This window comes from Lytechinus pictus, chromosome 15 (assembly GCF_037042905.1).
Source record: "Lytechinus pictus isolate F3 Inbred chromosome 15, Lp3.0, whole genome shotgun sequence".
Lineage (NCBI taxonomy): Eukaryota > Metazoa > Echinodermata > Echinoidea > Temnopleuroida > Toxopneustidae > Lytechinus > Lytechinus pictus.
Window position 1 is genome coordinate 6,097,555 of NC_087259.1, and position 10,060 is coordinate 6,107,614.

A 10,060-nucleotide genomic window follows, 5' to 3' on the forward strand; every position below is an offset into this window, starting at 1 on the left:
TTTCAAAACATCATTAAAATCCATTACAAAACACCATTAAAATCCATTTCAAAATTACTTTACACTAATTTACATTATAATTGTTTAATAAATACAATTTTGGTGTCAATTCTCAAATTCATTTCATTGGAAAGGGATTGACGGATATGTTCTCAATTAGGATTATGACATCAATGGCATCTGGATTCATTCAACGGCAGTCGTGCCTTACTTTGGCGCAAATCAAAATTTACATCACTGCAAAGAATACCCACTGATTATCCAAGCGTTAATACATACAACATAAATATGGTATCAAATTATTTGGGAGAAGATACTCTTTCCAGCCATATTTAATACTCATGTGCTATCATGACATTTTTTTTTTCCTTAAATTGGAGATTTGTGAGGCGTCAAGTTATTTTTTACTCACACGGTAGATGCACCATGTACTGTGCATGGCTGGCTCACAGACAGAGCATTTGGCGTCTAGTCTTCACTCTAGACCTGTTATTGGTTAAAGTGTCAAATGTGAGTCTGTGTTTGCAGACTATACAAGATGTAGTGCATATTTATATACGAGGTTGCTACTTCAGAATTGGGCTATGCAATCAAAACTCATCGTGATATTTTCTGCTAGTATGGCATTACTAGGCATGAAAATGATGGGTCAGTCCACCTTTAAAATGAGGTAAACGACCAGCACTGGCGTAGATCCAAGCGGCGAACCTGTTGCCCAGGGGGGGGGGGGGGGTGATCTATTGTGTCATCCCCTCCCCCCACTTGAACAGTATGACGTCACAGATTTACTACGCCAATGACGACCGGTTCCCAACTTCAATAATTCAGACAGACCTTTCAAGGTAGATTGACCAACCAGGCCAAAAATATCTTGCTCCGATCCGGCTCAATTCTGGAGAGCAGTTTGGCGTTGGAAACCCACTGCAACCCCACTTGGATACTTTACAACATAATTTTGTCATCATGATTTTCAAAAGTAAAATCGAAGAAATAGTCCACCATCATGTTCAAATCTCTATTGCATGCATTCCACAAATTGAATAATCCATTCTAAATATTTGGAAGTTTACATCATGATAAGCAATGATCTTGAACATTTTAAATACCACTCCCAACCTGGAACTTTGTTCCTGGACCAATTTCTAATTAGGCAATTTCTTTTATATTTATTTTCTTATCAAATCTCGATACCAATAGACCAGTTCGTAGTTACTCATGGACAATTTTCGGTCAAATGACCTTTCATTTCTTTTATTATGATAGGCAGATTTCAAAGCAAAATATTACGTAAGCTTGCCTTACATAGCAGGATGAAGAAATTGAATAGACCAGGTGACTAGAATAGCATACCAATGAACACTTTATGAAGGTATTTGTTGCATTCCTACTTTGAATGCATATCAAATAGCATGTTGCACAATGTACTTGGCAAACTGTGACAACCAGTCGTTCGTGGACGCGTTGTTGTTTTTTGTGGATGTAAATGAAAACCACAATTCAAAAGAATATATGAATAATCAAGACATCAAAGTTGGTGCTTATCTCATTAGATTTTAAACCACCATGTCACTTTAGTACAAATGACCTTCTTCTGATCATGCGTAGAAAGGAACTACGAACTGGCTTATTGCCCGAATTCACAAAGGTGGTTTCAATACGGTGCGCCATCTATTGGTTGCAGCGGACAAGCCAACTTCTAACATCGGGTCGACATCGCGTGCAGGACTGCAGGTGCAGGCAGCGCACAGTGCTAGTATACTGTAATGTGACTGTGATGCTTCTAAGATGAAAACCATTTGGCAAAAGCGGACTCGAAGAAGAATTCACCGTAAACGGTCTAAATTTCACAAAGAAATATGCGGCAAATTTCTCTCTCACCTCCTGGACCCCGGTAAACAGTATAATTTTACGCAAGCCGGCTGAGACACGTCAGCCAGCGCACCACAATCGCACGCATAACAGATGTTGACTTTTTCCCATGAGGCATTGCGAGTCGCTGCAGGTGGCACACCATATTGTGAATCCACCGAATTGTACCAAGATATGAAACTATCAGTCATGCAGATTTATTGAATTATCTTGCTTCATTCAAGCATTAAGCACCTTTTACCAATGGTGAGCACTTGTAATTCAACTTTTCTTAATGTGCACTATGAAATAATTATGATTATGTACACAAAATCTGCATAGTCCATGGTTTTGTACCATAGTACAACTTTAACTATCTTGGTGAATTCGGGCTAATATGTTCTCAAACGAACAATAGAAGACATGAATTTATATTTCTTTTGTTTGGAATTCAACATTTTTAAAATTTAAAATGTTACTTGTATATCTAACAATATCTGATGTTTATTTTTATTTGTAATTCATTTTCAATTCAGTTTTGTACTGCAAGATGTGTTGTTTTTAATAAAATCCATTTATCTAAGTCCTTGAGCCCCATATGCATCTATACACGGTTCTAAGGGTGTGTTCAATGTCCATTTTCAAATTTAAACATCAACATGAATCATGATTGAAAACTCAATTTAAAAACACAGAACACAAACACAATCAGCAGTGCACTGTTCATTGTCAAAAATATAAAGCTAATTTTTAGTTGATCGCCTTTAAACTTTCGCTTTCGTTAGTGCAGCTTTAGTACGCAGTTTGAACCATCACAAGAAAGGTCAATTCTGGCACCCGCTTGTGTAGGCTTCCACTGTGCGAGCGAATTTAAAAGGTGTTTCAAAACTCAATTGTGTTCACTGTCGCATTCACAATGCTGAAGGTCCTAAAATCTAAGCTGATCGCGTTTACAAATGCATCTTTTTCCACATTTAAATTTTCCTCCAAATCATGATTTGAAAGACGTTTACTTTTATGACCGGGAATGGAGGACATTGAACACACCATCTGTTTCTCATTATACATGTATCTGCATTTTGTAATCACGTATTCAATCATGATTCACGTTGCCGTTTAAACTTGGGAAATGACAATGAACACAACCTAAATGTACAGAGGGAAGATTGTATTTGGAAGCAAGTTTGGAGGTCACATAAAATACAAATTTGGTTTAAAGTCTTTGTCTTGAAATTGAACATATTTGATCAATACTAGTAAATGGAAGATTGTATCAACATCTCAAATTCACTCTTTTATTGCAAAGACAAATTTGGCACAAATTATCCACATACTTAAATGCAGAGTATAAATTTTCTTCTATGATTTACTCTTATAATTTCATGGAACATGTTTAAACATATTCGGGTGTATTTCATGAAGTCATTTTTTAAAAGTTATAAATGATTTTACATACAACTGGACATTGTATTGCCAAAATGAAAGCTCATTTCCCTAGTATTTCAACTACCAGTGATTTTTCTTTCCAACATGTCTTTCAAATTATGCATTTTGTTTCTTGTTGTTTTTAAGCTTGACTGACATATTTTGCTAAAAAATGTATATGAACAGTATTTAAAATGAATAACAAATAACATAATAAACTTAATTCAATAGTTAATGATTCAGAAATCCTTTTGGCCTGCCATAGACATAGTCCACTCCAAGTAGATTCATTCAATACCAAGACCCTGTCACATATTACCCTTTAGGTAACAAATCCCTCTGAGAAATGAAGGCGTATACTTGTATTTCAATATTCCTTTTTTTTTTAGATCCGTTCTGATAAAGATTTGTTCAGATAATAAATTGAATTTTTGACCGTCTGACAATATTCTTTGGACAGAGACAAATAGTTATACACAGACGGCACAGATGACGTTACGTGACAAGGGTGTTAAAACAACTGAGCAATGTCACGATACACACATTCCATGTAAATTGTACTCCAAATGGTCCTATATTTCAACAGTATATGCACACATAAATACATCCATCCAAATAGAATAGAATCGGGCTCCAACCGCTTCCTTTTTTTAATAAAGAGTTCCTCGTGATTCATACATGTAGGTCGGCTTCTAACCATTCGAAGATCGTTTCCACGCTCGATTCGGTCGAATCTTTTCGAAAGAATATTGCTGTTTGACCACGCGCACTGACTGATCTTTATCGATGACCAGCGAGCGAGCCACGTTAGTTCTGAATGTCTCCAGCACAAATCTATAAAATTTATCTTCAATTTTCCACACTTCGCTATTCTTGAGCGTGTCCATTGTATAAGGCAAGGGATCTATCTTTTGAATCGTCTTGCGCAAGTGAGATTTTTCTCCTGTGGGATGAAAAGAAAACAAGAAAGAAGAAAGTAATATGTAAATGGGATCAGTAAGACATGTATGCATATTAAAGTAACAAATAATTTTTATATATTGTACAATTGATAAAAACTTGACAAAATTTCTTGGCTTCCTACTAAGAATGTAATGTATATAGAAAAATAAACTGTCACAAAGTTAATGTAAATTTTCTGAAAAATATTACCCCGGTTTATTTTTGTTCACCCTTATGTTAGGCAGTGAAGGATGGAGGTTGTGTAGTCTGAAGGCACAGACCCTGATTGAAGCTTTGATCAACAAGTGGGTCTTCACACAAGACTAGCCCAAATAAAAACTGGGAAGAGGGGCCTTTTGCACACAAATCAATGGCAGGGACATTAGGCTGCATATTCAGACCCCTTAACTCCAGTGAGGGGTTTGCGCAACAGACTAGAGTTTGTAATAAAATGCAATCATTTTGGTATAAGCAGGATAGAGGAAAGACAATTCCTTGATAGCTTATTAGTTTGCAAATGCCTACGGGCACATTGATTGGTGGGCGGACAGGGTGGGATATTGAAACCAAACTCACGTTTTGTTTTTATTTTCTTACAGATCCCTAGGGGGACAAGCTTATCAATACATTGATCAATAGACAGGGGTTACAAAGGGTCACCCTAAGAAAATGAATAAAGGAGAATGGATGAAAGAGGGATGGGGAAGACCAAGGAAGCTTGTAGAGATTGAAGAAATGAAAAAAAGAGGCAGCGAAAGGGAGACAAAGATGACCAAGCATTCATAAAAAAGTAGAAAATAAGGAAAAGGAAAGAGGGAAAGGGAGAGAAGAGGGGAAAAGAGAAAGGGGAGGGGAGAAGGAAAGTGAGAGGGGAGTAGGAAAGAGAGAGTTGCTGGAGAAGAAGAGAGAAGAGGGAGATGAGAAAGACAAAAATAGGTAGATTGAAAGAAATAGTAAAAAATTAAAAATAAAAATTACAGGAGGAGAATTTGAAGGAGGGGAGGGACAATATGTCCCTGACTTTACAAGAGCCTTGCTTTAAAGCAAACACTCATAACTTAATACCAGCATGTCACTTTGAAATGACAGCAAAAACCACAAACCTACCAAGTTAATGCAAACAGTGATACATACATTGGAGATAAACATGATTCATCCCTGAATTGTCAAAATGCCCCCTAAATATATAGCTTTAGTGTTCTATACAAATGTTAATTTGAAATGGATTGAAAGGCGCGGGGGGGGGGGGGGGGGGGAAGGGTGCCTCTGCTCCCTTCAGAGTGTTACTGAATGAAAAGCCACTTTTCACTTCCACGATGCACAACACATTAAAGAACATAGAAAATGTATTGTCAAAAGCCCTTAATGACAGTCAACGACTAAGAAGTCTTTGTCGAAAATTGGTAAATCGAAACAGCAGTTTCATTCTGGCTTCTGGACAGAAGACATTTTTACAATTTATTGTCAGCTCTGAAACAAATGTTCTGGTTTTCTGGTTTACCAATTTTCCGACAAAGACCTCCCAGCTGTTCATTGTCATTTGACGGGCATCTTCAATACATATTTACTGTTACCTTGACTACGTTGTGCGTCGTGGACGGGAAAAATCCCTAATATCTCAAGAACAACCCCTCAACAAAACATTCTTCACCCTTACAGCAAGAAGAATGCTTATACAAACCTTTCTTAAAAAGATGAAGGGCTCCTTTAAAAAATGAGGGAAGGGATGCTTCGAGCAGTGCCACAAACTCCTCCATGTGCTCTGTAACTCCGACCAAGAAGTATTTATTGACGACGTTGTACTTGGCTTGTTCCAGCGCCCATCTGCTCCCAGGTTTCCTGCACAAAGGAATCGTATCAATCAAAAAAATAAAAATAAGATGGATGTGTGCATAGCAAAAGGTTGCAATTTGCCCTTCTGCTGGCTGCATTTCTACCCCCCCCCCCTTGCCTACGATGTTTCGGACAAACCCTTTTGGCGGTTGCACATAATGACCAAAAGTGAAGTTTGCAATACATCAAGCAACTTGTATTTGCTTTCAGCATTTACATTATGGAAAATGCTAAGTAACAAAATAGCCTACAGTAGCCTTCAGAATGAACTCCTGTTATCAATGCTTACCCCCCCCCCCTTCTCCTTTTTTGTCAAAGAATCATAAGTTTACTCTTTGTCCTGTCTCAACATATGAATAGATGTAATCATTCATTTATTCATACTACTTTACGACTGAAGGTTCTTGCCTACCCATTAAGGGCATGTAATTACTGGCACTTCCATTTATAGACACACAGCACACATGGACGACCTCTACCAGCCCAAGTTTTCAAATCTGGGCATTTTAAGCCAGGGTTATACCAAAACCAAATTCTCCCAAATAAATTCGAACCTATTCTGCCTGAATATGGCTTTCTCACATTCGGGGAGGGAGAACAGAATACTCCGGTATCTGCCCGAATATGTGTATTCGGATGGATTCGTGGCTGATTTGGTTCCTGTGTAACTGCCTCATTGGGTTAATCGAGAGATTACAATTTTACATCAACTTGAAAATTTCAAAATCACATTTGATATGCTTTAAAATGCTCCTTGGAAGATTTATCTTCAATTTACCACAAGCCATGAGAGCAATGAAAAACAGCTTAATTCTCTAAATATCCACTCCTCCTTATCCGCCCATCTCAGATCCAACCGCATGGGGGTGCAACCCCACCCCCATGGGTACAACACCAACCCCCTCTAATCACAAACAGCTCCCAAGACTGGTAAACTGACCTATTTTTAAGGTCATGGACTGAGAGTTCAAAATGCTAGTCTTGATATTCAACCTTCTTTAACTCTTTGTCCTCAGATATCAAACCCAGGGTTTCAAAGAAGGTACAGGCAATCATAATACTATGGTAGTTTGCTTTGAAAGAGGAATGAGAAAAGTGACTGAAAAGAACTATCAAACAAGACCTGAGGGCCCGGGGGGGGGGGGGGGGGGCACTCAGTATATAATGCATAGTGGGTATGTGCCGCGGAGGGGACCCCCATTTTTACACTCAAATTTTCGTTCCAAGGCATAGCATTTTTTGTCTTATTGAGAAAAAGAACAAAGAAAGCCGCTCCAAAGCATAGCATTTTCTTTTTATCGAGAAAAAAAAGAAGAAAGAAATCCCCTCCAAAGCTTCGCATATTTTCCGTTACACCGTTCCGGTCGCAATTTTGGTGAAAAGCGGCCGCAGAGCGCTGTCCGACCATCGCCTCTGTGCTAGCGCGCCGGCAGTCATGCCGCCGGGCTAGCTGCATGCACGCTCCATAGGGATGCATACGCACTCACACGTAGGCGACCTGTTCCAAGGACCCCCGTTTTCACAAACATTTGTAGTTCCGAAGCCCGTTCCGAGGACCCTCCTTTTTACAATCAGCCCGCTCCAAGGCCCCCGTTTTCTGTCTCACCCGCGGCACATACCTACTACTTTTTTGGTCGAGTGCCCCCCCCCCCCCCCCCGGGCCTGAGGGCCTATACATTAATGCTATTTACCTATTTCAATGAATTTTTTTCAGGAGTTCTTACCTAAACCGAGTCCCTTAACTATAGGCCTACACCTTCCCCTATAAAAATCTTGAACAGACAAGAAGCATTGATGACCACATGAGTTTGCAGGGATCAAACCAGTCTACACTCGATCCCTCCCTTGTGCCATGCCATATCATTTCAAGATTTATAAACAGTCTGAATAGAGTAGACTATATTCAAAACATTCTTGACTCCAAAACTTAGATCTGACCTTCAGATGGCGAGAGCTGATGATTATTGCCATCTCCAAACCATTTAGTACTTAAAGGAGAATGAAACCCTTGAAACCAGCTGAATCCATATCAAAGAGAAAAATCAAAGGAACACATTGTTGAAAGTTTGAGGAAGATTGAATGAATAATAAGAAAGTTATGAGCATTTGAATATTGAGATCACTAGTGCCATGTAGATCCCCCAATCGGCAATGCGACCAAGATCTGTGATATCACACACGTACAACTCCCTCATTACTTTAGTACTTATTTCACTTATATTCTCACTTTTATAGAGTCTATCACAAGGTGAGGTGTTCTCTTTATGAGATGACAGGTACAGAGGTTTCACAACATTATATCATTGATGAATCGTTTGTCATATGATTAGAATGAGCAAAAAGAAATGTTTTGGGGTATATTTTCAGTGTCCAAATGGGAGAGTTGTACGTGTGTGACATCACAGATCTTGGTCGCATTGCCAATGGGAGGATCTCCATAGCATTAGTGATCTCGACATTCAAATGCTCATAACTCTTTTATTGCTAGTCCTATTTTACTCAAACTTTTGATAATCTTATTTTTTGATTTTTCTGCTTTCACAAAAGCTAACTTGCTCCAAGAGTTTCATTCTCCTTTAACAGTATAAGAAAGAAAAGAATATTGACTTGACCATGAGGGAGGGAAGACTGTTACTCTTATCAAGAATTCAATCCCAGTTCTCACTCACTAGAGTAGTTCTCACTTACTAGAGTACCTCAAATGAAAAACGTTATTTATTAATTTTTTTTTTTTTAGGTATATGATTTCTAATTTCACTTTTTATTTGTATGTTCTACATTGTAAAGCGCTTTGATGTGATTTCATGAAAAGCGCTATATAAGACTAAGTTATTATTATTATTATTAAAACGATTTAGTTTTATACAATGCTACTCAGACGACAGTTTATTAGCCCCTGACCATCTTTAGCCCTGGGCCATCCTTGCGATATCTCCTTGCTTAAACCCAATTATCCTTAAATCCAGACTATCCTTAAACCCATAGGCCCGTATTCTGAACTCAGGTTTAAATTAAACCCTGGTTTAAAGTTGTGATGTAACTATGGAGAGCCAATTGGGGCAAAAATCCCTAACAGTAAACACCTTATTTATTAACTCATATGACACCCAAATTGTTCATAATTGTCTGGGAATGATAACTGAAGTATTTTCTTCATTATTAAAGCAAAAGGAAACAAAATAGTAAACATAAGAAATATACAATATAAACAAAATTTTTGAATTTTTGGCTCCCCATAATTTTAGCACAGAGTTAGACCGTGGTCTAAGTTAAACCTGACTTCAGAATACAGGCTATAGGGTTGACTATCTTTCTTTTTTGTTTTGTTTTGTTTCAGACTGTCTTTCTTAACCCCACACTATTTGCTTAGACGGGGTTTACGCCTTAATCCCGGACTATCGTACAGCTCAAGAATATTGATGATTTTCCACAAAGCGCATGTTACAGAGGAACTTTCAACTTCTGTGATTAGCTCATGCTTAGCCCCAATTTTCATTAGCCTGGTTTGGTTTCACACTACAACTCTTAGCACTGGCTGCCCGGCTAGCACAGCAACAAGCCAGCTAACCCCGCTTTTTAGTACGACCAGAGTAGCCTAAAATACATTAATACCGTGTTTACACACGACTCAGTGCGAATGTTGAATCTTCAAGCAGGGTCGAATGTTGCGAAGAGGGCAACTGTGATTGCGATTATAATGAAACAAAAAAGGCGAGATCGACAAGGCCCACGGATTACGAACAGAAGAAAAGACGTATACGGATATGCCGTGTTTGACCTGGTTTATGCGGGTTCGAAACAGCTTTCTGTTTACAAAAAAATAGGCGTGTCTGACTCGGCTCGCGGGTTGAAACCTACAATTTTGTCAAATCAAAAAAGCTGTTTTCGACATGGTTCGAGGATCACACTGATCGCGTTTACACAGCATAAAAGTGACGTGTTGAGTACGGTTCGTGTGTCGAACCCCCGAGCCGAGTCACTGTGTAAACACGGTAAAATATTGACTGTGCTA